Source organism: Pleurodeles waltl, chromosome 4_2 (assembly GCF_031143425.1).
Source record: "Pleurodeles waltl isolate 20211129_DDA chromosome 4_2, aPleWal1.hap1.20221129, whole genome shotgun sequence".
Taxonomy (NCBI): domain Eukaryota; kingdom Metazoa; phylum Chordata; class Amphibia; order Caudata; family Salamandridae; genus Pleurodeles; species Pleurodeles waltl.
The window spans coordinates 459831084-459858914 of record NC_090443.1 but is presented as its reverse complement, the minus strand read 5'-3'; positions in this window follow the sequence as shown (position 1 = coordinate 459858914).

The window sequence follows — 27831 nt, the reverse complement described above, 5'->3', positions numbered from 1 at the left end:
ATTCACATTGTTTTATTCAATATATGTGCTCCCACCAAAGCAGATAATACCTTCTGGCCTGCTATCTCCTATAAATTGATGTCTTTATCAGATGATTACGTTGTTTTTGGGAGAGACTGAAATCTAGTTTTCAATCTCTACATAGATCATAACTTTAAAGATAATTTGTCCCTCCATCATGCATCAGCAATTTACTATATCTATAACACAGTGCTCCCTTGTTGACACATGGAGACTCTGTAATCCAGTACTAAGAGAAAACACCCTTTTCTCTCCAACTCATTGCTCTCATTCTAGAATTGATTAGTTGTCTGTTTCTAAACCTCTTGCACAACATATTTTACATGCCAACATAATATCCATACTTATCTCGGATATGCTCCAATTACTTTAGATTTAGACTTCCAACTGGTTACCAGTGGTAATAAAAGATTGCATGTAAGCATCTCCCTCTTGTTAGATACTTCCTTTACAATGTCCTTTGAATCTTTTGTTACTGAGTTACTGAGTTTTTTATAACACATTTCTCCCCTGCTCTTTCAGCCTAAGGTGATCTGGGATGCTTTCAAAGCCAATCCTTAGAACTTTTGAACAGTATCAAACAAATAGAAAACCTTTATGTTGTTACCAACTCCAAAGGCCATTTAGATGATTTGATTAAAGCAAAATTTACATATAATAAACTCTCTACTGAAACTGCTTCTGCTCATCTACTTTGAGTAAGCGCTAAATATTATGGAGTTCAAAATAAATCAGGTAAACCTTTAGCAAATTATCTAGAAAATATAAAAAGATGTGTTAAAATTGATTTCATTCTGCGAGCTGATGATTCTTCGGTCTTTCAAGATACAGAGATATTAGACACATTTATGACCTATTATCAACATCTCTATTCTCCAGAAATAAACCCTGTTCCAGAAGATATAGAGAAATGTCTGTCATCCAGTCAATAAAATTTTGTCACCACAATTTACCTCACATCCTTAGAAACTCAAACTTCTCCCAAAGATATTTATGCAGCAATGAAATTCATTAAAACAGGGAAGCCCACTGAACCAGATCGTTTCACCACTGAATTGTATTTACACTTTTCTAAATTGCTAGTTCCTCAAATTATTTAACTTTTCTCCTACTTTACTACAACTAAACCTATTGGTGGTGCCTTTCAGGAGACATTAATTTATCTTATCATTCAAGATGGCTTTCATCCTCAGTTATGCACAAATTTAGTCCGATTTCCCGTATGAACACAGGTTACAAATTTTTTGACAAAATCCTCTTCCAAATTCATTTGAAGAGTTGAGCGGTGTCCTCTCCCGCACAAAAGTTATTACGAACCCAAAGTGCATGAGAGGAAGTCCTGGGGCCAGATGTAAGACTCTCAGTGTTTGCAACTTGTAATTTGCAGTTTTTTGCTAATCGCAAATTGTGAGTTGCAAACACTGATGAACTTGAGTGTCTGAGACACTGTTTGTGATTCCCAGATGGGTCATTTTTATGAATGAGGCAGGTTGCATTCTATGTCCCATTGGGAATGGCTGGCACTCACAGGGATGGTGGCATGCTGGACTCAGCAGACCACCATGTCTGTGACTGCTTTATAAATAAAGCAGTTTTTTTTTTTTACAATACAATACGTTTTCCTTAAGGGAAAATGGGATGCATTTCAAAAAATAAAAAAGAAAACATTTCTTTTCATTTTTTTAGAGTGGGCAGTAGTCAGTGGGACCACTGCCTCCCCTGAAAAAAGGTTGGTGCCCGCATTAACAAATAGTAAGGGGTCCCTTGGGGACCCCTTCCCATTTGCAAATGGGTTACCGCCTCCTTCAAGGAGTTAGTAAAGTATGAAAGTTTTGCCACCGCATTCCCAGTCGCAAAACATTCATGCATACCAGTGCAACTCACTGTTAGGAAGGGACGCTCCTTTACGCACCCCTTCCTAATACCAAATCGAAAAAATGATATGTGAGTCGGAAACAAGTTACAGACTCACAGTTTGCCTTTGGTTCATGCCAGAACACATTTTATCAGTCGTAAAATGCATTGTACATCTAGCCCTTTTGTTCTTAGAACAATCTCGAGAAGTCCTAAATAGGCAAGTACCCTGAAAAAAGAAAAACATAAAAAGGCATAGCTACAGTATCTATAACTTAATGTAAAAAAAGCTATGCTTAAAAATTCTCATTGAAATGAATAAGACAATTTACTGATGTGTAAATATTATGACAGAAAATTCATTAATAGAGATTTTCGGCACTATACATATTAGAAGAGAAGCAAGTGTATTAGTCTTGTAGGGTATGTTAGGAAATTGAATGCATAGATGAATATTTATTTCTATTTAATTTTTTTAAGGAAAGTTGAGGAAAATTAAATGTCAATGTTTGTTTATAGTTGGTCTGCAGTACCACACCCTCTCCAATAAATAAGCAGAGAGAGAGAGTCTGACGAGTAGCAGAGGTAAACCCAGGAAGAAAGAACAATCAGTATCTTCCTTATCTCCCCAGCCGCTTTACCCTTCTCAAGGCACTCTTAATTCCCTGAATTCAATTGTGGGAAATTAGGTGTGGCCTGGGGAAGGCCCTGGGTATAGGCACCACCATTCTGCACCTGTGAAAGCTGGGTTATTCAGAAATAACCTGAAAAAATCCAAATTTTATAGGCAGTCATAACCTGCTATTTCCCGGAATGCAGAAAAGTATTGATATGGATTGATCTTTTGTTTTTCACACACTTTTATGGTTTCCGTTTGGCCCCACTTACATTCATATGGTCTCTCTACTCTATACAGCATCTAAGGCATTTTATTTTTGCTGATGGCTTAATATCACCCTCTTTTTCTTCCAAAGGGGGGTTCGGCAATGCTGCCCTCTCTCTCATTTATTATTTATTCTGGCATTCAAACCTTTGCTTTTAAATAAGACAAAATCCTGATATTTCTGTTTTTTGTTATGGTGATAAACAAGTTTAATTATCAGTATATGCTGATGATATTTCTAGCCCACCTCACTTTTCTGCCCAATATTATTGATGGAAGTTACTATTTTTGCTTCTCTCTCTGGTTATAAGCTCAATCCAAATACATGTGAAATTCTTCCTCTCAGTGTCTTATGTTTTAAAGGAGATTTTGTTCTATTACATTTTTCTTGGAGTCCCTCCAAATTTATATATTTAGGCCTTTCATGTGCATCTTCCATTAAAATTTCGAACTCCCTAAACCTAAATGCACTTATCACCAAATTATCACCCTTGACAACAACTTGGCATCCTTTATTTCTGTCCTATTGGGGAGGGGTGACTCCATCAACATGATGGTTACCCCTATCCTTTAATTTATTTTATCTGCAATTCTGCTTCCTATTCTAGCCTATTGTTCTTAAAAAAGTATATTCCATTATTTCAGCTTTTTTGTGGAAAATGAAACAGCCTGTATGTTTTGACTAAAACTTCAATGCAATAAACAACTAGGAAGTGTGCATTTTCTAGATTATCAATCCTAACATACCCCTTTTTTTCTGAAACAAACTTCCCACTGCTTATCAAACACCTCTTCAAACTTTTTTCCACTTTGAAAAGATGTTGAACTATCTTTTATAAAACCTTTCTCCTTTCAAGAATTCTTATATTTTATTCAGAAACCCCACTCTATATCTTTACCTATGTGTAAAAACGTTTTCACAGTGTTACGCCCAATATGTTTCTCACCTCTCTCAGACAGGGAAGAGTTTATTCAATCATCAATTTAGTATAACAAATGTCTAAATATAAACAAAAAAACATGATTTTCTGGACATCTTTAATCAAGCATAACTTCTCTTTAATCTTCCAAATTAATTCCATGCTAAATTCACTTCTTCAATACATGCCATTACACAGACCTCATTCCCACTATCATCGCATACTCCAACTCCCACTTATAACAATCAAATGAAATCTTTGTTATTATCATCACTTACTGCTGCCAATATATTTACAAGCTCCTTGCTGCACCCTCAATTGATAGAGATAAATTTGAAGAAGAATTGCAATGAGAAAAAGATTTCCAAATCTAATCTCCTCCTGTATTATGGAACAAACTTTGGCTAAAGCTTTATAAAACATTGAGGTCTGCCAACACGACTAAAACCTTATTCTTTATTTATAACAGACTAATGATTTCCCCAGTTACTTTACACACAATGGGGCATATTTATACTTGTTTTGCACCAAATTAGCGTCATTTTTTTTACACAAATTCGGTGCAAAACTAACTCCATATTTATACTTTGGCACTAGACCTATCTTGCGCCAAAGTTATGAAGTTAAAGTACTTTTTGGGACGTGGAATCCTACTTTGCGTCAATGAGATGCAAAGTATGCATTCCCATGCAAAAAAAGACTCTACGGCCATAGCGCCATACTTATTACCCTGTGATAAAATCACGCACTGGTTTAGAAGCGGTCAAATAATGGTGTAAAGCTTGCTTTACACCATTATTTAATGCCTGGGTTGCGACAGGCCTTACGAGACCCATGGGCATATTTCCATGGTGGTTCACCATGGAATAAGCCCACAAGTGCCCTCCCCAGATCCCACGGACACCCACACCAGAGGGACAGCAGAGGATGGTGGACCCCATCCCAGGTGAGTATAGGTAAGTACAGGTAAGTATATATTTTTTTCTAAAGTGCCATTGGGGGCTCTGAAATGGGCCTCCCTTTATGGCTCTGGGTGCGATGGCCATGCCCAGGGGACCCTGGTCCCCTGTGCTGGCCATTGGGGTGGTGGTCATGGTTCCTGTCTTTCTAAGACAAGAGTCATGTGGTATGGATGGTTTTGCATCAGAAAATGACGCTAGGCTAGTTAGAGTCATTTCTTTTTTACTCTAACCTGCATAACATAATTTTTTGGTGTAAAACCCCCTTCTTCCATACCCCCAGCCCCACACGGCTAATGTCATTTTTTTTTTACGTTAGTCTACCCTTTGCACCGACATGCACCATTCCATAAATATGGTGCCCAGCTGGTGCTCAGAAATGGTGCAAGCCGGTGCTAAACTTTTTGCTGCAAAAGTGCGTTAGTGCAGTTTTGCACCAAAAAGTATAAATCAGGGCCAAAATATCCTGACACTGTATCAAATTGTTGGTCATGTAATCACTCTCATGTGCATCTTTACCATATTATTTTTCCTGTCCATCTCTGCTTGCATTTAGGATTATGTTGTGGAACCAAATGTATTTAAATTTTCCAAACTAATGTCCATTTCTCATTCAATCAGTCAATCAATCATAGCCTTTGTAAAGCGCACTACTCACCCGTGAGGGTCTCAAGGTGCTGGGGTGGTGCTGCTAATGCTCGAACAGCCATGTCTTGAGGTGTCTCTTGAAGGTTAGTAGGTCCTGTGTCTGTCGCAGGTGGATAGGAAGAGTGTTCCACATCTTGGCAGTGAGGTGGGAGAGCGATCTGCCACCAGCAGTCATTCTGTGGATGCATGGAACTGTGGCGAGAGCAAGGTCAGCGGAGCGAAGCTGTCGTGTTGGGGTGTAGAAGGAGAGCCGTCTGTTGAGGGATTATGTTCCGGTGTCATGCAGTGCTTTGAGAGCATGGATGAGGAGCTTGAACGTGATTCTCTTGTTGATGGAGGGCAAGTGCAGGTCTCTCAGGTGAGCTGTAATGTGGCTGTGGCGGAGGATGTATAGGATGAGGCGTGAGGAGGCATTCTGTATGTGTTGCAGTCTTTTCTGTAGCTTGGCCATGGTTCCTGCGTAGAGGGCGTTGCCGTAGTACAGTCGCCTGCTTAAGAGAGCTTGGGTGACCGTCCTTCTGGTTTAGGTGGGGATCCATCTGTAGATCTTCCAAAGCATGCAGAGGGTGTTGAAGCAGGAGGAAGAGACGGCATTGACTTGCTGGGTCTTTGATAGCGATGAGTCCAGGATGAACCCCTGGTTGCCTGCGTGGTCGGTGGGTGTCGGTGCGGTTTCCAGTGTGGCAGGCCACCAGAAGTCGTCCCAGGCGGAGGGGGTGGACCGAGGATGAGGACCTCAGTTTTGTCAGAATTCAGTTTCAGGCAGCTGTTCTTCATCCATTCGGCGTTGGCCTTCATTCCTTCGTAGAGGTTGGTTTTGGTGGTGGCGGGGTCTTTGGTGAAGGAGAGGATCATCAGCGTATGAGACGATGTTGAGGCTGTGTGATCGGAGCCATGTAAACTTTAAAGAGGATCGGGCTGAGGGGCAACCCCTGGGGAACGCTCCAGATGATCTTGGTGTCTTTAGAGCAGAATGGAGGGAGACAGACTCTTTGGGTTCTGCCGGTGAGGAAGGAGGTGATTCAGTCCAGGGCTCTGTCGTGGATCCCTGCGTCATTGAGACGTGGGAGTAGGTGTGGTGGCAGACGGTGTTGAGGTCCAGGAGGATGAGGTCCTCGGTTTCGCCGTTGTCAAGTAGGGTACTGATGACATCGGTGGCGGTGATGAGGGTAGTTTTGGTGCTGTGGTTGCTGTGGAATCCAGATTGGCACCAGTCCACAGTGCTGTTCTCCTCGAGGAAGTGGATCAGGTGTTTGTTGACAATTTTCTTGATTACTTTTTCCGGGAAGGGGAGCAGGGAGATGGGCAGGAAGTTCTTGAGGTCCTTTGGGTCTGCCTTGGGTTTCTTGAGGAGGGCGTTGATCTCAGCATGTTTCCAGCTCCCCGGGAAGGTGGCGGTCTCGAAGGAGTTGTTGATGATCTTCTGGAGTTGGGGTGCGATGACGGAGCTCGCTTTGTTGTTAAAAATGTGGTGAGGGCAGGTGTCGGATGGAGAGCCGGATTGGATGGTGTTCATGATTTTGATGGTGTCGTGGTTGTTGATGTGGGTCTAGGAGAGCAGGAGGTTGGTGTGGCTGGGGTGAGTCTGTGGTGTCAGTGGTTGACGGGGGGTTTGGGTATTGAAGCTGTCATGGATGTCTGCAATCTTGCAGTAGAAGAAGGTGGCTAGGGAGTCGCAGAGGTCTTGTGATGGCGGAATGTCGTTGACGTTGGAACTGTGGTTGGAGAGTTCCTTTGCGATGTTGAAGAACTCCTTATAGCTGTGTGCGTTGTTGTTGATGCTTTCTTTGAAGGCGACTCTTTTGGCAGTTCAGAATGAGTTGGTGATGTCTGCGGATGGCGTTCTTGAAGGATGTGTGGTTGTCCGGTGTCTGTTCTTGGTGACACTTTTTCTCATCTCTTCTGCATGTTTGCTTGGATTCTTGGAGGTCGGCGGTGAACCAGAAGGCCTTTCTGTCGGTGCATCTGTTTGAAAGTTTCCTGATCCATTGCCTGAGGTTGCGGGCAGCTGTGTCAGTGTCAGTGGTGACGTTTGGTGGGTTCCGGGAGAGGGTGGTGATCAGCTGGTTTTCGGTGACCTTGTTCCATCTGCGGTGGGGAATCCGCTGTGGGTGGTGGTGTGTTGTGGGTTTCTCAAAAGAAAAATGGATGCAGCAGTGGTTGGTCCAGTATAGTACGGTGGTGTGGCTCATGAAGGCGTGTTTGGTGGCGGAGTAGATGGGGTCCAGCATATGTCCTGCAGAGTGGGTGGGTGTCATGACGATCTGCTTGTGGCCGAGGTTGGCGAGGTTGCTGAGGGTGGTGGAGTTGTTGTTGTTGGTGTTCTCGGTGTTCTCATTGGTGTTCTCATTTACACATGTTTTTCTGGGAAGTCTCTCAGATGCACAGCTAACTTAATCACACAATGTTAAAATAATTGATATATTAAATGCAATTGCATTTCAACAAATTATTCAACATTGGAAAAATTCCTCTAATCTTCCATTTCAAGCCTGTTTGTATGGTGTATGTTACAACCATAGAATCAATAGAGCGTATGTTAACCCTATTTCCCATGTTATTAAGAAAGACATTATTTGATCACCTGTTACTACCTTCATTGATACCTCAGCAAGAAACTTCAGCTCTCATCCCCAACCTGAAGAAGTTACTAAACCTCCATGAAACATTTATTTTAATGCTCTATATCTAAACATTCACTGTTGCTGCTCCCATCTGCATCAATGTCATATACATCTCTCTCTCCAATTATGCTAATTACTTACCATTTTCTTTAAACTTCTTAACATTTTCTTACCTCCTTTTAGGGTCGAGCGAGACGCTGTAGTAATTAGAAAAGGGCTCAGAGCCCCGCCTATGTTACGTCAGTGTCTTTCATTGGTTCGTGGGTTTGCCTTTTTAAATCTGGTTGATTTCATTAGTGGAAGGCATGCATATGTCATGCCTTTTCCGGTGGTTAGCCCTCCTCGAGCGCAGCGACCAAATACTGAAAACATACGAGGCTCGCAGTTTTCCGTCTGGTTTGTGGACTACTTTTTCTCTTTTTTTGCAGCGCAATCTCTCTTGTTTAGCAGTGCAATCGCGCTTATTTTTTTTCTGTTTAATGAGGCAAGAAAAAGTCCGGTTGGGAGTTTACAACTGCTATTAGCTCTAACTCGGAGAAATCCGAGACCCGTTGCATTGCAAATGCTTGTTTTCTTTGCCATTTTTTTTGCTCCTTCTATTGTTTTTCATTTTGCTTACTTCTTTGGATCATAATTGTATATCGTATTACATTAAATCACTTTACTATATTGTACTGTAATACTATTTCAAATGTATTCTTTGATTTTCAGAGGTATTTTGCCTTCTTTACTAAACTTTATTTATACTTAAAAAGGAAAGTATGAGGAGTATTCAGCACCGTAGTAAGGCTGCACTTTAGATGCAGTCAGTGTCTCCTTCATATCACTAGGTGTAGCTGCCACATATGTGGAAGCACAGGAATTGCATTTCACCAAAAAATTGTCAAATTGGTCAACTGGTCCTACTTTCAGGTTTCGGGTTTCTTGAATTGTTTAGCTTGCCTCCCAATTATGCTTCAACCGAAATCTTCAGGCTTTTGGCTTGGGAAATTTTCGATTTTCTGTGGAATAAGCCCCTTTGCCAAACTCTCATTGTTATGGAGAAGATGGGCATTGCCCATCTTTAGGTTCATTTTCGGGCTTTCAGTGGCTGACCATCCATGAATCCAATGCAAGGCAGCATCTTTCAATTTCTATATTTCAATATTGTCCTAAAAGGGGAAGCCAGGAAGGGCTACTCCAACATACAAACCACATATTTTATAATAACGCATTATTTAAGATGGTATCAGGAAGTTACCACGCTAGGAGAGATATCAACAGAAATTGTAACAAACCTGCTTATCATCATGGACTTGCTCTTTAGTATAGTCCCACGTTTCCTTTTATGTTCACTCTTGTCGATTTTGGCCTATCCATGACTTTCTGCGTATTACATATTGCTAGCAAAAGTTCACTTTTAAAATGTTTTGTAGTATACCAATAGTATGATGTATTGCAAGCTGTTTTTTCAAAACCTTTTCAAATAGGATTGATGCCAAAATTCATCCCATGATCACAGTATTCTTAGACTGAACCATTCTTAAAATGTATGTGTTTTTAGTAACTGGGTCTTTACAATTCTGATAGTGGATAAATCACATTGTGCAAATATTTAGTTTCAGTGAATCGCTTTACCAATAATGGGCAAACCCTTTTTTATCTATTTGTTATACCTACATGCCAAGCCTACTGGGTCTAAACATAATATATACAATAATTACTTGTCTTTTTATTTCTCCATTGCACAGCTTATCTAGCACTGCTAACATGGGGCGATACTTCTTACCAGAACCCAATAGAGGCAAATGTTCTGTACACATGATGCGTTTCTTGGAGGGGTTCTTGCTGCCCTATCACAAATTTATCCAATCCCATACACAAAAGCGACACCTTGGTCATGTTAGGAGTTCTAGTGTTGAATTGTTCTTTCCTCTGCACATAAGAACAGAACGATTACCTGAAAAAAACAGAAATACAAGATAGTATAAATAAAACAAGCATTTGAAAGGCAATGGGTCTCGCATTTGCTCGACGTAGAGCTATTAGCATTGTAAAGTCCTAACCAGGCTTTTATTGCCACACAAAGTGAAAATGAAAAGTAACGCAGTTTTACATAAGCAACCTGATTTAAAGCGCCACGCCATGAGCATGAAGGAGCACACAAAATGAAACTGAATTTTGCTCGCAGTCAAACATATCGGCAAATGTGCAACAAGATCGCACTGCGTAGGAAATAAAAATAAAAAGTATTCCAGAAACCATGCTGAAAACATGGAGCCTTGAATGTTTTTAGTAGTTGGTGCCCTTGAGGAGGGCTAAACACCAGAAAAAGCATGACGTATGCATGCCTTTCACAAATGAAATCAAACGATTTTTAAAAGGCAAGCCCAGGAACCAACAAAACTGATGGGTGTGCGGTGGGAGTGGTTAAAAGCCCACAGAGAGATTACAGCAGGCTAGAGCGCTTGTGCACTTGACTGTAATGAGCTTTTTGAAACAGAAGGCAGAAATGAAGATCGTAGTTATAACAGGAAGTCCATTCTGCTCAGTTAAGTGGTCAATTAGTGCAGAAGTGACCTTTGCGACCACTTCCGTTAGCTGTTTTCTTAGTAAATGTAGAACACATGGGATCCAATCTAGCAGCTACTTAGTTTTAAGCGAGTGGCATTTAATGTGGAAAATAAAACAAGTGCAGCAGAGAGAAATTATAATGAGAAATCAATGCTCACTCTTCCTCTCAGCACAGGAGAAAGTGTGGAGCCAGTTTACTGGATTGCGATAGGCAAAAAGGAAATTCAGTGACCACTGTAAGCCTGTATCTTCCATTGAAAGGCAGAGGTCTCCCAGGATGGTACAGCAGAGATGTGGGGGTGGACACAGCCCTGAAACACTTTTTGCTAGTCTGTGCCAACTCCCAATAAGACTTAGGCCCTCATTATGAACACGGCGGTGTTAACTGCTGTGTTCATGCTGGCGGTCATTTAACTGACCGCCAGCCCCCCTGGGACCGTGACGGCCGCATAAAGAACATTTTGCTGGGCCGGTGGGCGGAAACATTGTTTCCGCCCGCCAGCCCAGCAGAATGCATGGCCAGGACATTGCCGGCGGCTCGACATGGAGCCGCCGTCAATGCCTCTGTGCGGCGGGTGCAGCTGCACCCTTCGCGCAGATCACTGCCCGTAAATCGGGCAGTGACCTTCACGATGGTGCACTGCACAGGGGCCCCTGCACTGTCCATGCTAAGTGAATGGGCAGTGCATGGGCCCCCCAGGGGGGACCCGGAGCACCCCTTCCGCTGCCCTGTTGGATAATGATTCCCTCCACCGTCAGGCTGCCTGGCGGCGGCAGCCTGGCGGTGGAGGAGGGCCGGCTACGGTGGCCCTCCTTGTATTAGTTATACGACAGTTCAGACCGCCATGCCGGTGGCGGACTTTTCACCCGCCGCCGGCATGGTGGTCTGAACCGCCGGGGATCATAATGAGCCACATAGTTCTCAATGGCTGGAAAAATTTAAATTGTGAGAAGAAAACCAGCAAGCCAGTTTTTCAACAGAAAAACCTGATCAAACTTCTCTTTGCAAAGGTAAAGTTCTCTCCCAGAACGTTTAAAAAAAATAAAAGTATAACTTGAGGTCCAGATCTTGCGTCATAGTCACATTTGTTACATATTGTAAGGAGCTCAAATATACTCGTGATAGACTTACTAAACATATTTGTGAGGTCTTCAAATCTGATATCACTTATTGTGATCTAACTTCCTCTGAGGTCATGGGTTGTGGTGCTATTTCCTGTGATGACACATGCAACGTCACACACCACGATGTCATGGCCCTAGATGTCACAAGTCCTGATCTCACTTTCATATTGCCTAACTTGGTTAGTCTCCCCACTTCTCTTTTTAGGGCTTGTACCCTGGATAAGTATCTTATATGACCCCTGACCACTCGCAATCAATCCCAAAGAGATTTGTCAACAGCAATGTGGAGGTTATTTTGAAAAGTGTGAGAGTTTCCCTATCCTCACCATGGCGAATAAGGGCTGGCCTGTTTAGTGTGGTAGAGTCCTCATGTTTGTCATCCCTTTCTGTTTGTTCTTTATCTAGGAAGCAGCCACCACAGACCTAGGGCATGACTTTTGGAGCAAAATAGGCGCATGGCATCGCCTTTATTAGATAGCTGAGCAAACTTTAATGCGTATGGGTAAGTCATGACATTCATAAATCATAAATGTGAAATGGATGGATTGGTATGTGTGCATGCCTCTTGGGGCATATTGACTGTTTTGCACCACTGGCAAAGCATTGAAACTTCAATGATTTGTGAACTAAACAGCAAATGCGCATATGAGCCACACTAAATACCGGTGGCAAAAAACTGGTCACAATTTGCGACCAGCGTTTTTGCAACCAGTATAAAATATAATGATTCAGTCTATGTACAATTAGATTGGATTGTAAAATTATAATTTGGAGTGGGTTGTAATCCAACCTACCTTGTAAAAATTAATAAATTAAGTTGCTAATTTCAACTCCGATTGGTGCCCATCACAGGGACCATGGCCTGCTAGGGCCAGCAGCCCACCATTTCTATGATCACCTTAAAAAATAGTAAAATAAAGCAAATTTACTTTAAGGGAAAAGTTGCTGCGTTTAAAAAAAATATTATTTTATAAGCAAAATTGTTTGAGTTTTGTCTGTGGTCCTCTGGACACCTTTTTTACATCTTAAAGGGACCTCTTCCATTCTCGAAATGGCTTATCACTAAAACTTCTGGGTCAGTAACTTTTCAGTGTTTTATGACCAGTTTTCACTCGCAAAACATTGGTACATACCATAGCAATTCAATATTTAGAAGAGACACCCACAACATCCCTTCTAAATATTGAATCAATATGGTACCGCAATCCCGTTTTAGGAGTCAGTAAAAACGTATTCCTAAAATGCGACTGGTACTGAAAAAGTGCTTTTGTTGTCATAAATTCTGAATCGAAGTGTTTACAACCATAAAAATGGTTTGGACGTCTGGCACATGGGGCCAAATTGGTGCTGCATCCAATGCAGTGTTACTTTTCTTGCGTCCACATGCACCCTCTTAACGCCACCATCTGTGCGCCGTATTTATGATACGGCGCACCATGGCAGTATTAGGAACAATAGCGTCAAAATGTTTGATGCTATTGTGGTGCTTTGCTCCTCTAACATCAAAAATGTTAACGCTAGTGGAGCAAAGTACAAGGACGCCTATTGATTACAATAGGTGTGTATTTTTAGCAGGCGTTAAAAATGACGCCAAAAATGGCACAGTGAAATCTCGTAGATTTAATTGCTCCATTTTTGCGGGCCTCCTTGCACAAGAACGCTCCCTATGCATAAATTATGCATGGCACATGCGTAATGTGGCACAAATATGGTCCGGCAATTTTGCAAGCCTTATGCCACATTAGCATCAAAAAAGTGACGCTAATGTGGTGCTAGGCTTTTTTTTTTATTTGAGCCACAGTTTGCAACAGTCCTAGATTTTGACAATTGGAAACCGACACAAATGGAGAAGTAATAAATTATGGTCATGCAGAGAGCCCAGAATTAGAAGTTAGTTTTTTTGAGCACCACAGTTGGCAATGTATCCACTAGATGACGTCGCCAAGAGGGCCACAGGATCATCCATGCATTAAAAGTAAGACACCAACGAGCTGTGGGGAGTGGGAAGAAAACATGGGTTCTAACTTCAATAGTGCACAAGTCAATGTTCTTATGGGAAAGTGGTACAATCACCCTAACAATTAAACTTAGTGCTTCAATGCATTTCAGTGAACTAGCCTTCCATTTTTGGCTTTCTGCCCCCAAACCATTTATTATGGTGAGAATCGGTACATAAATTAATGGCATATTTCATAAAGATCTTCACTACTTATTTCAATTGTATTTCTTATGGCTTGGTTTTGGACTGAACAGGTCGAACTAATTGCATTTCTCTGTATTTTCTGGCAGCTGATCACTTATGGCCATTGCAAACCACTAAAAACACCGCGTTTCAGGAATGACACGGATTACAGGGAAAGAAGGACGTTTCCAGGTCTAGAATATTGCTCTGTGCCCGCCTGCTCGCCCTCTCTGTGTCTCACTCTTTGTTCCCACACTCTCCATTCCCCACTCTTTCTATTGAACCTTGCACACCCATCTCATCTCGTCACTGCGTGTCTGAGCCCTTACTTCCACTGTTGGACTGTCACAGCCTCTGCTGCAAGTAAACTCTTTAATCCGTCGTCTGTATGTCACATGCATCTGAACAAACAAGCACTTTAATCAAATTCAGATTATATATTCGGGAATAAGGTACACCAACCGTACATAACCATAATATTCCAAGTTTACACGGAGTTCATTGACCAAAAAGAGGTATCAAGCTGATTGTTTATGAGGGAATGGAGCTCTGAGGTGACCTTCAATATCCTCTTTTGGCACATTTTGTTTTATTTTTAAAATATTGCATCTACTTATTGTTCATTTGCAAATCATGCTATTCCTCCGTAAAAGCCGTTACAATCCTTTTTTCTTTTTTGAACATTTCTTTCAGATTTTGCAGTCACTGCGGAAACAAAAGCAAGTTGAGCTCCCACCCACCTCTGTCTGCCTGTTATTTTACTATCAGAGGGGTCAAAGGAATTATGCGGCAGAGGAGGACTAAATTATGCGGCAGGATTGACAAAAGTAAGTGCTAAGAAAAAGCAAATTATTTCATATAATAATGCAGCATACCTTTTGGTGGCATTCCTTCATTTTGTCATTTGAAAATGTTAACAATGTCTTGGTAAAGGTTTCACCTCATTAGAAGTTTAACACCCAATTAAAGCATTAGGTAACTGAAAGGTGATCAGTCAATCCTAGAAAAGGAGTTTCCACAGCGCAGCCACAGGTGTGGAAGGGCTTTTAATAACTCCTGATTCGTGTGAGCTAGGAACATTTTTTTTTTTTAAGAATCTGCAAGTTATAGATTAAGTGGCAAATGAGGCAATTCCATAGTTATGCAGAAAACGCTGCAACCGCAGAATTACATAATTCAAATGTCCCTGCCTATCGTCTGTGAGAGGGAGAAGGAAATAACTGGGTGCCTTCACTGGTTTTGTCCAGTGCTTAATTTGTAAATAAAAATGTGCTGGTGCCCAAATCCCTTCCATCAAACACGTGGCTGCTGCAATTAAATGTGCGAACAGGAATACTGAGGCAGCGTAATCCTGAAACCATCTCGGTTCTCTTCATTCCATTTAAAGCCACTCCTTGCCCCTTCAGCTCACTCTTGCAGCTTTCTGTTTTCTCCTTTTGTGACGCTTTTTCATTTTTCTCTTCCTCCGTCTTTCCCATATGTGTCTTTTGCTCGCAGTAAATGCCTGAGGCAGAAAAATAAGTGCCGGCCTTCAAAAATAAGTGTGGGTGCTCTTGCACCGGAAACAACAAGCACAAATTAAGCACTGGTTTTGTGGCATTACTAGACTTCGGTAAAACAATTACAAGTTGTTAGAAATGGGGTCTTTGTTTGGCAGTCAGGTTACCCCCTGTCCAAGCAAGGACCCTCACTCTAGTCAGGGTAAGTCAAACACAATCCAAATTATCCTGTGACCACCCTCTGGTAGCTTGGCACTGAGCAGTCAGGCTTAACTTAGAAGGCAATGTGTAAAGTATTTGTGCAATAAATCATACAATAACACAATATAGCACCACAAAAATACACCACACAGTGTTTAGAAAAATATATATTATTTATCTGATTATTTGCAGGTCAAAAATGATACAAGATGCAATAAGAAATTGTAGAGATATCACTGAAAAGTGATATGAAGTGTCTTAAGTCTTTAAAAAGCAAACAAAGTCTCTTTCAAGCACAAAGTACCTGGTGTGGAGTGAAAAATCTCTGCAAAGGGCCGCAGAGGAGGAGATGTGTGGAAAAATGGTGTGTGCGTCGGTTTTGCCACTTCACACACAGACTGGCGTCGTTATTTTTCACGCGGGGAAGACGTTGCATCGATTTCCGGCATGCGGACAGTCTCCTTTGGTGGGTCTCGGGGTTTTTCAGACGCCCTGGGGTCTGTGCGTGGATTCCTGGGCTTGTTGTCCGGCTGCACGTCGTTCCGGTGGGCTGTGCTTGGAATGTTCTCCCTCACGGCAGGCGTCGTGTCGATTTCCTCTCTGGAAGTCGGGAGGTGTTGTCCAGGCAGGCCGTGCGTCGAAGTTCAGGTCGCACCACAGGTGTTGCGTCGATCTTTTCCTTGCGGGGTTGAGCGGCGTCTTTCCAGATCGGCGTGCAGTGAATTTTTCACCGCGGAGCAAGCTGTGCGTCAAATTTTTCGGCGCACAAGGAGTCCAGTTAAAAGATGGAAGTCTTTTTGGTCCTGAGACTTCAGGGAACAGGAGGCAAACTCTATCCAAGCCCTTGGAGAGCACTTCTGCAGCAAGGCAAGAGTTCAGCAAGGCAGCAGGCCAACAGCAAGGCAGCAGTCCTTTGTAGAAAGCAGTCAGGTGAGTCTTTTGAGCAGCCAGGCAGTTCTTCTTGGCAGGATGCAGGTTCTGGTTCAGGTTTCTTCTCCAGCAAGTGTCTGAGGTGGTAGGGCAGAGGCCCTGTTTTATACTAAAATGTGCCTTTGAAGTGGGGGAGACTTCAAAGAGGGGCCTGGAAGTGCACCAGGTCCCCTTTCAGTTCAATCCTGTCTTCCAGGGTCCCAGTAGGGGGTGTGGCAGTCCTTTGTGTCAGAGCAGGCCCTCCACCCTCCCAGCCCAGGAAGACCCATTCAATATGCAGATGTATGCAAGTGAGGCTGAGTACCCTGTGTTTGGGGTGTGTCTGAGTGAATGCACAAGGAGCTGTCAACTAACCCCAGCCAGACGTGGACTGTAAGGCACAGAAAGATTTAAGTGCAAAGAAATGCTTACTTTCTAAAAGTGGCATTTCTAGAATAGTAATAATAAATCCAACTTCACCAGTCAGCAGGATTTTGTATTACTATTCTGGCCATACTAAATATGACCTTCCTACTCCTTTCAGATCAGGAGCTACCACTTCAACAATGTATGAGGGCAGCCCCAATGTTTGCCTATGAAGGGAGCAGGCCTCACAGTAGTGTAAAAACAAATTTAGGAGTTTTACACTACCAGGACATATAAACTACGCAGGTACATGTCCTGCCTTTTACTCACACAGCACCCTGCTCTAGGGGTTACCTAGGGCACACATTAGGGGTGACTTATATGTGGAAAAAGGGGAGTTTTAGGCTTGGCAAGTACTTTTAAATGCCAAGACGAAGTGACAGTGAAACTGCACACAGGGCCTTGCAATGGCAGGCCTGAAAGAAGGTTAAGGGGCTACTTAAGTGGGTGGCACAACCAGTGCTGCAGGCCCACTAGTAGCATTCAACCTACAGGCCCTAGGCACATATAGTGCACTCTACTAGGGACTTACAAGTAAATCAAATAGCCAATCATGGATAAACCAATCAACACTACAATTTACACAGAGAGCATATGCACTTTAGCACTGGTTAGCAGTGGTAAAGTGCCCAGAGTTCAAAAGCCAACAACAACAGGAAAGATAAAATAGGAGGAAGGAGGCAAAAAAAGTTTGGGGATGACCCTGTAAAAGGGCCAGGTCCAACATGACCCCCCACCAGCCTAAAGCCAGGGGAGAACAATCACTATCCTGATGTACTTCTCTGTTTGAGGCGATAGAACAAGGACCCAGGCCCACAACAGCAGGGGCATGTTCAAGTTCTTCGCCTTCCTGACTCCAATTGGATCCCTCTATCCATACTCTCAGGGTCCACTAAGTCAGCCCATGGGGAACCTTTCTCCTTTTCTGCGGATACCATCTATCCAGCACCTAACCTTACTTTGCTCACAGATGTATCCCAGGGGCCGGATAGTACCACCAGGACCAGTACAGTGGTGTGTCCACTCGACCCCCGGGGTGTGACTCTTGTCCCCTCCCCAGGGGTAACTCTGTCCATCCGGACAGCAAGCCACAGTGGCTACTGACAGCTGTCAGGGATGAGAGCCAGGCCCCAGGCCTCTCAAAGCTCCCTAACCACTGTGACTGTGGAGAGTGGGGGGCAGTAGCCCCAGGTGCTGGGCACCCTTTGACCACTCTCCCTTCCACCAGGTCAGGGATGACAGCCTGAACCTGGTCCTCCCCTCTGGGGCTCTGTACCCTCCCTCCTGGAGCGGCACCCCCAGAGTCCAACCTGGTCAGGTTGCTTATAGAAGCAGCCCTGCACCATTCTTTCACCAGTGCAGGGCTGTTAACCTGCAACTGGTCTTCCAACCTGGGGTCTGTACCCTCAGGTTGGACTAGGGCCCGGGGTGAGGCTTCCCTCCCCCTGCCCTCTCTTCTGGGCTCCAGCACCCCCCAACTAGGAGTGGCCCCCCCAGAAAACAATATGGTAGGGGCACTGTTATCAGTAGCCCCTTCCTCCAGGTCAGGGGGGACACCCCGAACCTGGACTTCCAAACCAGGGTCTGTACTCTCAGACTGGATCACTGCCTTGCAAACCAGGACTTTCTGGGGGGCACACCTTCCCCCCACCAGGTCAGAGTTTACCCTCTGAACCTGGTCCCTCAACCCAGAGTCACCACCCTGAGGTTGAACCATTGCCTGGCACACCAGGACTTCTTGGGGGGCACACTGACCCCCCCACGAGGCCAGGGTTTAACCCCTGAACCTGGTCATCCAACCCTGAGTCACCACCCTGAGGTTAAACAATTGCCTGGCACGCCAGGACTTCCTGGGGGGCACGTCAACCCCCACAAGGGACACACCGTCCCCAAGGGCCAAACAAGAATCTGGCTGGCGCGGGTCTCCTGACCACTGCCCATCTGGCAGAGTCTGGATCTCCCCCAAACCAGAAATGGTTTCACCTGGGTCATTCCTGGGGGCTCTGCTCTCAGAGCTGACCCCTGACTCTCCAGGACCTCCACTGGGGTCCGCAGCCCCCTCTCAACCCTCTGTCTGGACTTCTGCACCCCCTCCCTAGGAGTGGTACTGCCAGTCACCAGAACTGGTGGGATGCTGGCTACAGTCACCCCCCCAAGTCCTTCTGACACTGCGGGTTCTCCCTCAACATGTGGCCCTCCGGTGCAGGCTAGGCTCCCCTCCTGGCGTTCCCTCATGGAACCCTCCAGGATCTGGGACCGGATCTCGGACATCCTGGGCCTCAGCCTATCCCCATTCCCTCTCCTCTGAGACTGGACATGGGGTCGCTCACCCGTCCCATTACTCTGGGACCTACCTGGGACACTGCAATCCTTTCCCACCTCACTTGGTTGGGAAACACCTAGACCACTCCCTTCAGGAGCACCCCCCAATACCTCTTCAGACTCTCTGATACTCACCCAGAAGTCTGCCTCCTTTGTAAGCTCCCTGGGGTCAGAGAACTCACACAACACCTGGTGATGGCGTAGCTCTGGAAAATAAGGACCAGACATATGCTCTCCAGCAATTACATCACTCTGCCCCTCACATGTATTAACCAAAGTACCCTTCACCCAACCATCCAGTGACTCAGCCTTGAAAAAGCACTCTACATCACCCTCCTGAGACTGGTGAGACAGTATCTGACTGTCCCTGACACTCAACCCACACTCTTCTGGGATGTCTCCACACTCTATATCCAGGACGTCCACCAGGGGGGAACCCTTTTCCCTGTCACTCTCTTCTAGAGCCAGTAAAGTGTCCCTCCCCCAAGTAGGAATATGTCTCCCTGTGCCAGTTCCCCAATCCTCCTCAGGGACACTGTGCATAACGGGAACTACCTCATTTTCCTGAACCGCCTGGTGTGTGTCAACCCCCTTCTTCAAGTCGGGCACCACATCTCTGGGCCTGTGCACTTCTTCAGCAGCACTGGATGCAAGATGTTTGCTGCCACCATCTGAACTGGACTTAGCCCTTCCGGCTTCCAGTTTCAGCTCTTCACAGCTCAGCTCCTGAGCTGCAATCCTTTCTTTTTCCAGGGCTAAGGCTCTGGCTGCCTCAGCCCTCTCAACCTGCTCATCTAGCTGTTCCATCAACCGCTCTGCAGCTAGGAGCCATTCATCTCTCACTGGTTCTCTTTCCTCATCTGAGTAGTCCTCCTCCTCATAATCATTCTCAGGGCTATGATTCCTTTGGTTCTTTGTTGCCTGTTCCTCGGCCCATTGTGCTTCCCCCCAGTCTACAAAGATATCCAGCAGTTCCATTTTAGTGGATCTCCTTGATATTGGAAGTCCCCCTTCTCTGCAAAGCACCCTCAGCTCAGCCTTGGTGAGGGATTCAACAGGTACAAGGTTTGACACATCATAGTCTTCTGTGAAGCTGGGATCCATCCCCAATCTGGCAAGGTATCACAGGCAAAACCCAAAACCAAAGTCCAAAATATCAACAATATATCCAGGAGGACATCAGAGAACCAAAAGCAAAAAGATGAAAAATCAAGTTGACCTTCAACTGTGGGTAGGTAGTGAAATACTTGGCTACTGTATGTCACTGCACAAATACAAGTTCTATCCTCACCGCTGATCACCAATGTTAGAAATGGGGTCTTTGGTTGGCAGTCAGGTTACCCCCTGTCCAAGCAAGGACCCTCACTCTAGTCAGGGTAAGTCAAACACAATCCAAATTATCCTGTGACCACCCTCTGGTAGCTTGGAACTGAGCAGTCAGGCTTAACTTAGAAGGCAATGTGTAAAGTATTTGTGCAATAAATCATACAATAACACAATATAGCACCACAAAAATACACCACACAGTGTTTAGAAAAATATATAATATTTATCTGAGTATTTGCAGGTCAAAAATGATACAAGATGCAATAAGAAATTGTAGAGATATCACTGAAAAGTGATATGAAGTGTCTTATGTCTTTAAAAAGCAAACAAAGTCTCTTTCAAGCACAAAGTACCTGGTGTGGAGTGAAAAATCTCTGCAAAGGGCCGCAGAGGAGGAGATGTGTGCAAAAATGGTGTGTGCGTCGGTTTTGCCACTTCACACACAGACTGGCGTCGTTATTTTTCACACAGGGAAGACATTGCATCGATTTCCGGCGTGCGGACAGTCTCCTTTGGTGGGTCTCGGGTTTTCAGACGCCCTGGGGTCTGTGCTTGGATTCCTGGGCTTGTTGTCCGGCTGCACGTCGTTCCGGTGGGCTGTGCTTGGAATGTTCTCCCTCACGGCAGGCGTCGTGTCGATTTCCTCTCTGGAAGTCGGGCGGCGTTGTCCAGGCAGGCCGTGCGTCGAAGTTCAGGTCGCACCACAGGTGTTGCGTCGATCTTTTCCTTGCGGGGTTGAGCGGCGTCTTTCCAGATCGGCGTGCAGTGAATTTTTCACCGCGGAGCAAGCTGTGCGTCAAATTTACAACCCAAAGTACCTGGTTTGGAGTGAAAAATCTCTGCAAAGGGCAGCAGAGGAGGAGATGCGTGGAAAAATGGTGTGTGCGTCGGGTTCGCCCCTTCACACACGGACTTGTGTCGTTATTTTTCACGCGGGGAAGACGTTCCGGTGGGCTGTGCGTGGAATTTTCTCCCTCACGGCAGGCGTCGTGTCGATTTCCTCTCTGGAAGTCGGGCGGCGTTGTCCAGGGGGGTCGTGCGTCGAAGTTCCGGTTGCACTGCAGGCGTCGCGTCGATCTTTTCCATGCGGGGTCGAGCGGCGTCTTTCCGGATCGGCGTCGGGTGAATTTTTCACAGCGGAGCAAGCTGTGCGTTGAATTTTTCGGTGCACAAGGAGTCCAGTTGAAAGATGGAAGTCTTTTTGGTCCTGAGACTTCAGGGAACAGGAGGCAAGCTCTATCCAAGCCCTTGGAGAGCACTTCTGCAGCAAGGCAAGAGTTCAGCAAGGCAGCAGGCCAACAGCAAGGCAGCAGTCCTTTTTAGAAAGCAGTCAGGTGAGTCCTTTGAGCAGCCAGGCAGTTCTTCTTGGCAGAATGCAGGTTCTGGTTCAGGTTTCTTCTCCAGCAAGGATCTGAGGTGGTAGGGCAGAGGCCCTGTTTTATACTAAAATGTGTCTTTGAAGTGGGGGAGACTTCAAAGAGGGGCCTAGAAGTGCACCAGGTCCCCTTTCAGTTCAATCCTGTCTGCCAGGGTCCCAGTAGGGGGCGTGGCAGCCCTTTGTGTCAGAGCAGGCCCTCCACCCTCCCAGCCCAGGAAGACCCATTCAAAATGCAGATGTATGCAAGTGAGGCTGAGTACCCTGTGTTGGGGGTGTGTCTGAGTGAATGCACAAGGAGCTGTCAACTAACCCCAGCCAGACGTGGATTGTAAAGCACAGAAAGATTTAAGTGCAAAGAAATGCTTACTTTCTAAAAGTGGCATTTCTAGAATAGTAATATTAAATCCAACTTCACCAGTCAGCAGAATTTTGTATACTATTCTGGCCATCCTAAATATGACCTTCCTACTCCTTTCAGATCAACAGTTACCACTTCAACAATGTATGAGGGCAGCCCCAATGTTAGCCTATGAAGGGAGCAGGCCTCACAGTAGTGTAAAAACGAATTTAGGAGTTTTACACTACCAGGACATATAAACTACATAGGTACATGTCCTGCCTTTTACCCACACAGCACCCTGCTCTAGGGGTTACCTAGGGCACACATTAGGGGTGACTTATATGTGGAAAAAGTAGAGTTTTAGGCTTGGCAAGTACTTTTAAATGCCAAGTCGAAGTGACAGTGAAACTGCACACACAGGCCTTGCAATGGCAGGCCTGAGACAAGGTTAAGGGGCTACTTAAGTGGGTGGCACAACCAGTGCTGCAGGCCCACTAGTAGCATTCAATCTACGGGCCCTAGGCACATATAGTGCACTCTACTAGGGACTTACAAGTAAATCAAATAGCCAATCTTGGATAAACCAATCAACAGTACAATTTACACAGAGAGCATATGCACGTTAGCACTGGTTAGAAGTGGTAAAGTGCCCAGAGTTCAAAAGCCAACAACAGCAGGTCAGAAAAAATAAGAGGAAGGAGGCAAAACAAGTTTGGGGATAACCCTGTAAAAAGGCCAGGTCCAACACAAATTTCTTCCGATGTGTTTATTTTTATTACACATGAGTTCTGATATCAGAAGATGCATGTGATAAGAAAAATATGCAACAATAGCATTTAAGCAGGCCATGTTGTGCTTTTATTGAATATTTCAGCATATCGGCTCCTTGAAATTTTCTGTCTGCTAAAGGCTGGATTCACACTGAATTTGAAAGGTTATATGTTAAAGCAGTGGGAGTTTACAATTGTATTGTCCCAGAAGGTGTTGATTTTCTATTATTAACTTCAAAGGGGTCATATATTTGTAAACAATAATTGGGACACAATATTTCTGTCAGACGATAATTGAATACAATATTCTGGTAGTTTATCTCTTCGAAATCCCTTTTTAAGGTTCAACCTTATCACTTTTGAATTCAGAAGATGGAAACAGCTGTACACAAGGGCGGCTTTAGGTGGAGGCGCCTGGTGTGACAATCTTTATTGATGCCCACATTGACCTCCTTCGCCACATGAATTCCCTCATACCACTCTCCCACAGTGCTCCTCATCTCTCCATAGCCCCTCCCTCACAGATATTTCATTTGTTTTGTAGCACTACTCATACAAATATTGGGTGTCAGAAGCGTTTACATCATACTCACTTTATACAGAGGCAATGAATAATAGGTCTGTGAATCAGTGTATAGGAAATGTTACATAAGAGAAAGAGGACTAGAAGATGTAGGAGTCACATGTCACCAATACTAGGAAGCAGTATATTTTAATATTGCTTGGCCTGGAGAAGAATAAACTAAGGACATGAAACTTAACACAGTGGTTGGGGTTAGCTTCTCTAATTACAATCTATTTCTACTCAGACAAACCATTTTTTAGCAACATCAGGATAATGAAAGCCTGAGGAAAAACACAAGTTCTACCCTGTACCATGCAGTTTGCATGAGGCTCTCCGATGACAGTCCACAGCTCACTGTGCTATATTAGGATAGTAACTTATGAACTGCAAGTCACAAAAGGATCTCTGTGATAAAAGCAGTAACGATTCTGTGATTTATATGGTACACATGCTTTCCACCAGGCACAATAACCCTCTCAACTACTTTATAATGAGTCAAAACTGCCACATAGACAGAACTGATCACCAGCACGAAGAGTTATCTTGGCATTTTATTGTTGCCTGAAAATTACTGGGCACAAAAGGAACTCTACAGCAGGTGCTTTTAAACCCATAAAAACAGCACCCCCAGTGTGTGGTCACCGGTGCCAGTGCCCTTAACCAGCCTTGCATGTGCAGCTAAGAAAGAATATGATGTTTTGTCATAAGGCACAACACCACAACCATTTGACAAAGTCCTATTTCAGATGTAAGCCAGTCAAAGCTCTCAGGAAATGAATATAGCTCTTAAACCAGCCTGTCCTCACCTCTTCCATGTAAGGGTAGGCAGACATGAGGATAGTGGGCTTTTTGTGTCGACACAAAGTCAGCAATTCACAAAAGCACATGCTTTGCCACTGCAAAATTGTGATTCAAAATGTTTGTGCCTTGAGAATGAGAAAATATTCCCTGACTCTTAAAATACATTTTGCATTTCATTAACAATCGCAATGAGTACGAGGTGCAAAAGTGACATCCGTCCTCTTTGGTATTTGCACTGAAATCTAACAATGATTTGCAACAGTATTTGCTGTTGTAACCCATTCACAACCACAAGTTACCTACAGTGAGTTTCCTACAAGTGATGTAGGGCCAGATGTACCAAAGGATTTTACCCATTCTGTGTCTATGGGAAAAAGCTTTCGTACATATGGCCCTTAAAGTCCACTGCCTGCCTCACAAACCTCTGATGTCTTCCCAAATAGGAAACGTTTTTTCTAAAGCAGCTCCTGTCCCTTTAAACATACTTGGGATGCTTTAGAAATTCTTCCCGTTGGGGGAATTTCAGTGTTCTGTTTCCTTCTGATTACCGTCAAGGCATTTGCAGCCATTCACAAGGGGTCACAAATTGTTACCTTCAATGAATTAGGAATTAACTGGCCCATTTTGCAACCTTCGGACTGGACAATTTATGTGTGACTGTTTTATACATATGTCACATCGAAGTTGTATCCCTTTTCACAAACCAGACAAAAGGCAACAAACTGACATGAATAACCAGGCCCATTGTCTACTAACCTCCTCAAGTGCGTACCCTTAAGATGAGTCTGGGGCAAGGTTTAGTCAACTTGAGAGGAGAATCTAACTTTTTGCCCTGTTAGGAAGACAGTCATCTTTTGAGGTCAGTCAAGAAAAGATTTACATGAAGACTGAGGAATGTGTTGCCACACCTATCAATGTAGGTTTATGTTCATCGTACCTGAGGTGCACGGGTCAGGAGAGTCAGTCCTCCTTACCATTCCTATGGTCTAACAAGCTTGTTTTTTTAGAGATGGTGCTGATTCTTTGTGTTTCGTCAGTCAAGAAAAGAGTTGACCTTTTGAGCTGTGTAAGAAATTGGGTTTTTGGTTTGGGGTGGAGGGTGGGAAGCCTTCTTAAGCAGCAACCAAAAGCCCTGTCATGGTGAACCAGAAAAATCACTAAATTTACCTGTGCGTAACCATGTGGTAGCTTTGCTCAAAATCACTCAGGATTAACTTAGAGGCATTGAATTAAGTATTTATGTAGCACACAAAAAGGAATAAAGTAAAAACAAAAGACAAGAAAAATTCCATACCAATTTAGAAACATATAGTTAACATTATTGAATAAAATGAGGCCAAAATAACAAAAATCGAATCAGAAGAGCCGGAGTTAAGTAATTTGATAGTAATAAGTAAAAATAGCTCCAAAAAGCAGGAAGAGCTAACTGTTGGTATCTGATCACTCTAGACTGGGACAAAGTCACATGTTTATGCTGACTGCAATGGAGTGTGGGCCAGATACAGGGACCAGGTTAGGCCAGCTGAGAAAAGATTCTTACTCAAAGTCTGGTGCGCAGAGTTCAAAATTTCAGCATTTCACAGACAGCACTCACAAGTGTACTGAGTAGAAGATCTTCCTTTTAAACTTGGTGCCAGTTTAGAAAAGGAAGAAATTTCCCACCATAGCTGGTTCTGTAATTTCCTTCCTTCCTGCTCTCCTCCGATGATGTCTGGGGTGGCAAATGGCTAGTATAAAGTCCTGTTGAAGGGCCAGTGTGGTAGGTGACAGCTCCGCCCCCACCTGTCTTGTCACGATGGTTCATCTTGCCAACACTCAGCCCCCCTTTCTGATACTGTCTGAGAGGAATGCACAAAGGCCAACTGACAACTACACCTAGTCGTGTGACACAGGCTGCATGCACCAAAAGGTTAGGACAAGAAAATGCTATCTTTCTAAAGGTGGTATTTCTGAATTGTGACTTATAACCTGAATTTACTATTCAAGCATGTTTTACATTACAATTCATTGACTGTAAACATGACATTCCTATCTCCTCCCAATCAAATGTTATCTCATATTAAATGTAATAAGGTAACCCAACATAATCCAAAGGGAGAGATAGGCCTTACAATAGTGAAAAACAAATCTAAACGTTTTTCACCATCATTGTAAAACTTAAAAGTTTATGTCTGGCATTTTAAATCCACTGCACCCTGCCCTTTAGGCTTTAGTACCCTAGGGCCTAATACGTATTAAAAAAATAAATTAAAAAATAAGTTTTAGGCCTGGCAAAAGATATATTTTGCAAGATTGAAATGGCAGCTTAAAACTGTGCACAGGCTGGAGTGGCAGGCCTGAGACATGTTTCATAAGGCTACTTGAGCAGATGGCACAGTGAGAGCTGCAAGGACACTAGTAGAATTTAATTTACAGGTTCTGGGTGCATGTGGCACCACTTTAGTAGGGACCTATAAGTAAATTAAATGGTCTAAATGTGTGTAAGCAAAGTTTACCATGTTTAAAGGAGAGAGTACAAACACATTAGCACTGATTAGCAGTGGTAAAGTGCACAAAGTCCTAAATACCAGCATGCACAAGTTCAGAAAAAAGAGGGGAGAAGTCAAAAAGTTTGGGGTTGACCCTGCAGAGTGGCAAGTCCAAAAAAAGGTTAGGCAGTGCCTATCTTTGAGTTCAGTTGGGAGGAGAGTAAACCTTTAAGAGAGGTTGTGTAGGAGAATCAGGCTTGTAGACAGGTCAGCTAGTGAGAATGTTTTGGAAGAGATGATAGAAAGTCTAATTTTTGGACAGGTCTAGAGGGATGTCTACCTTTGGGGCAAGTCGGGAGACCTTTAGACAACATTGGTGGAGAGTCCATCTATTGTTTTGACCGTTCAGGAGGAGAGTCTTTCCTTGATATAGATCAGAATGGGAGTACCCTATATAGAGGTTAGGCAGAAAGCCTACCTTTTAGATAGCATGAAAAGTGAGTTTACTATTAAAGGGGTGTTGAGAGTATAACACATTTTATATAGAGCTGTGAGGAAAACCTACCTTTCAAGCAAGTGGGAGGAAAGTTTCCAATTTAGGCTAGTGTTCTGCTTATAATGCTATTGAGGGGACACTTTACTTATCCACAGCCCCCACTATAAGTAGATTGCCATGCATGGCTAAATCGCATGGACGCTATGTACTTGTGTAAGTGACACTAACATAGTTTTGGACATGTCTAGATTACAGAGGTATATCCTCTCTGCAGGAACAATAGATGAGCTGAGAACTGGAGCAGGTTGGACCAGGCTGTGATCAAGGAACTGGAAATTAACTGGAAGCCAGTAAGATAACCTAAGCACAGCAAGAAGAAGGAACACGTTGGGAAATGATAAACTATCTTAAGAAATAGTTTGTATGTTCATAGGAAAGTAATCTCTCATGAGATTAAAACATTCTACAGGAAGGGAGGGAGTAGATTAATCTAAGAGTTTGGGGAGACAGCCAACAGCTCCTATGGGGAAAGAAAGAACGTTGGGTGGGTCTTTGTGCCAG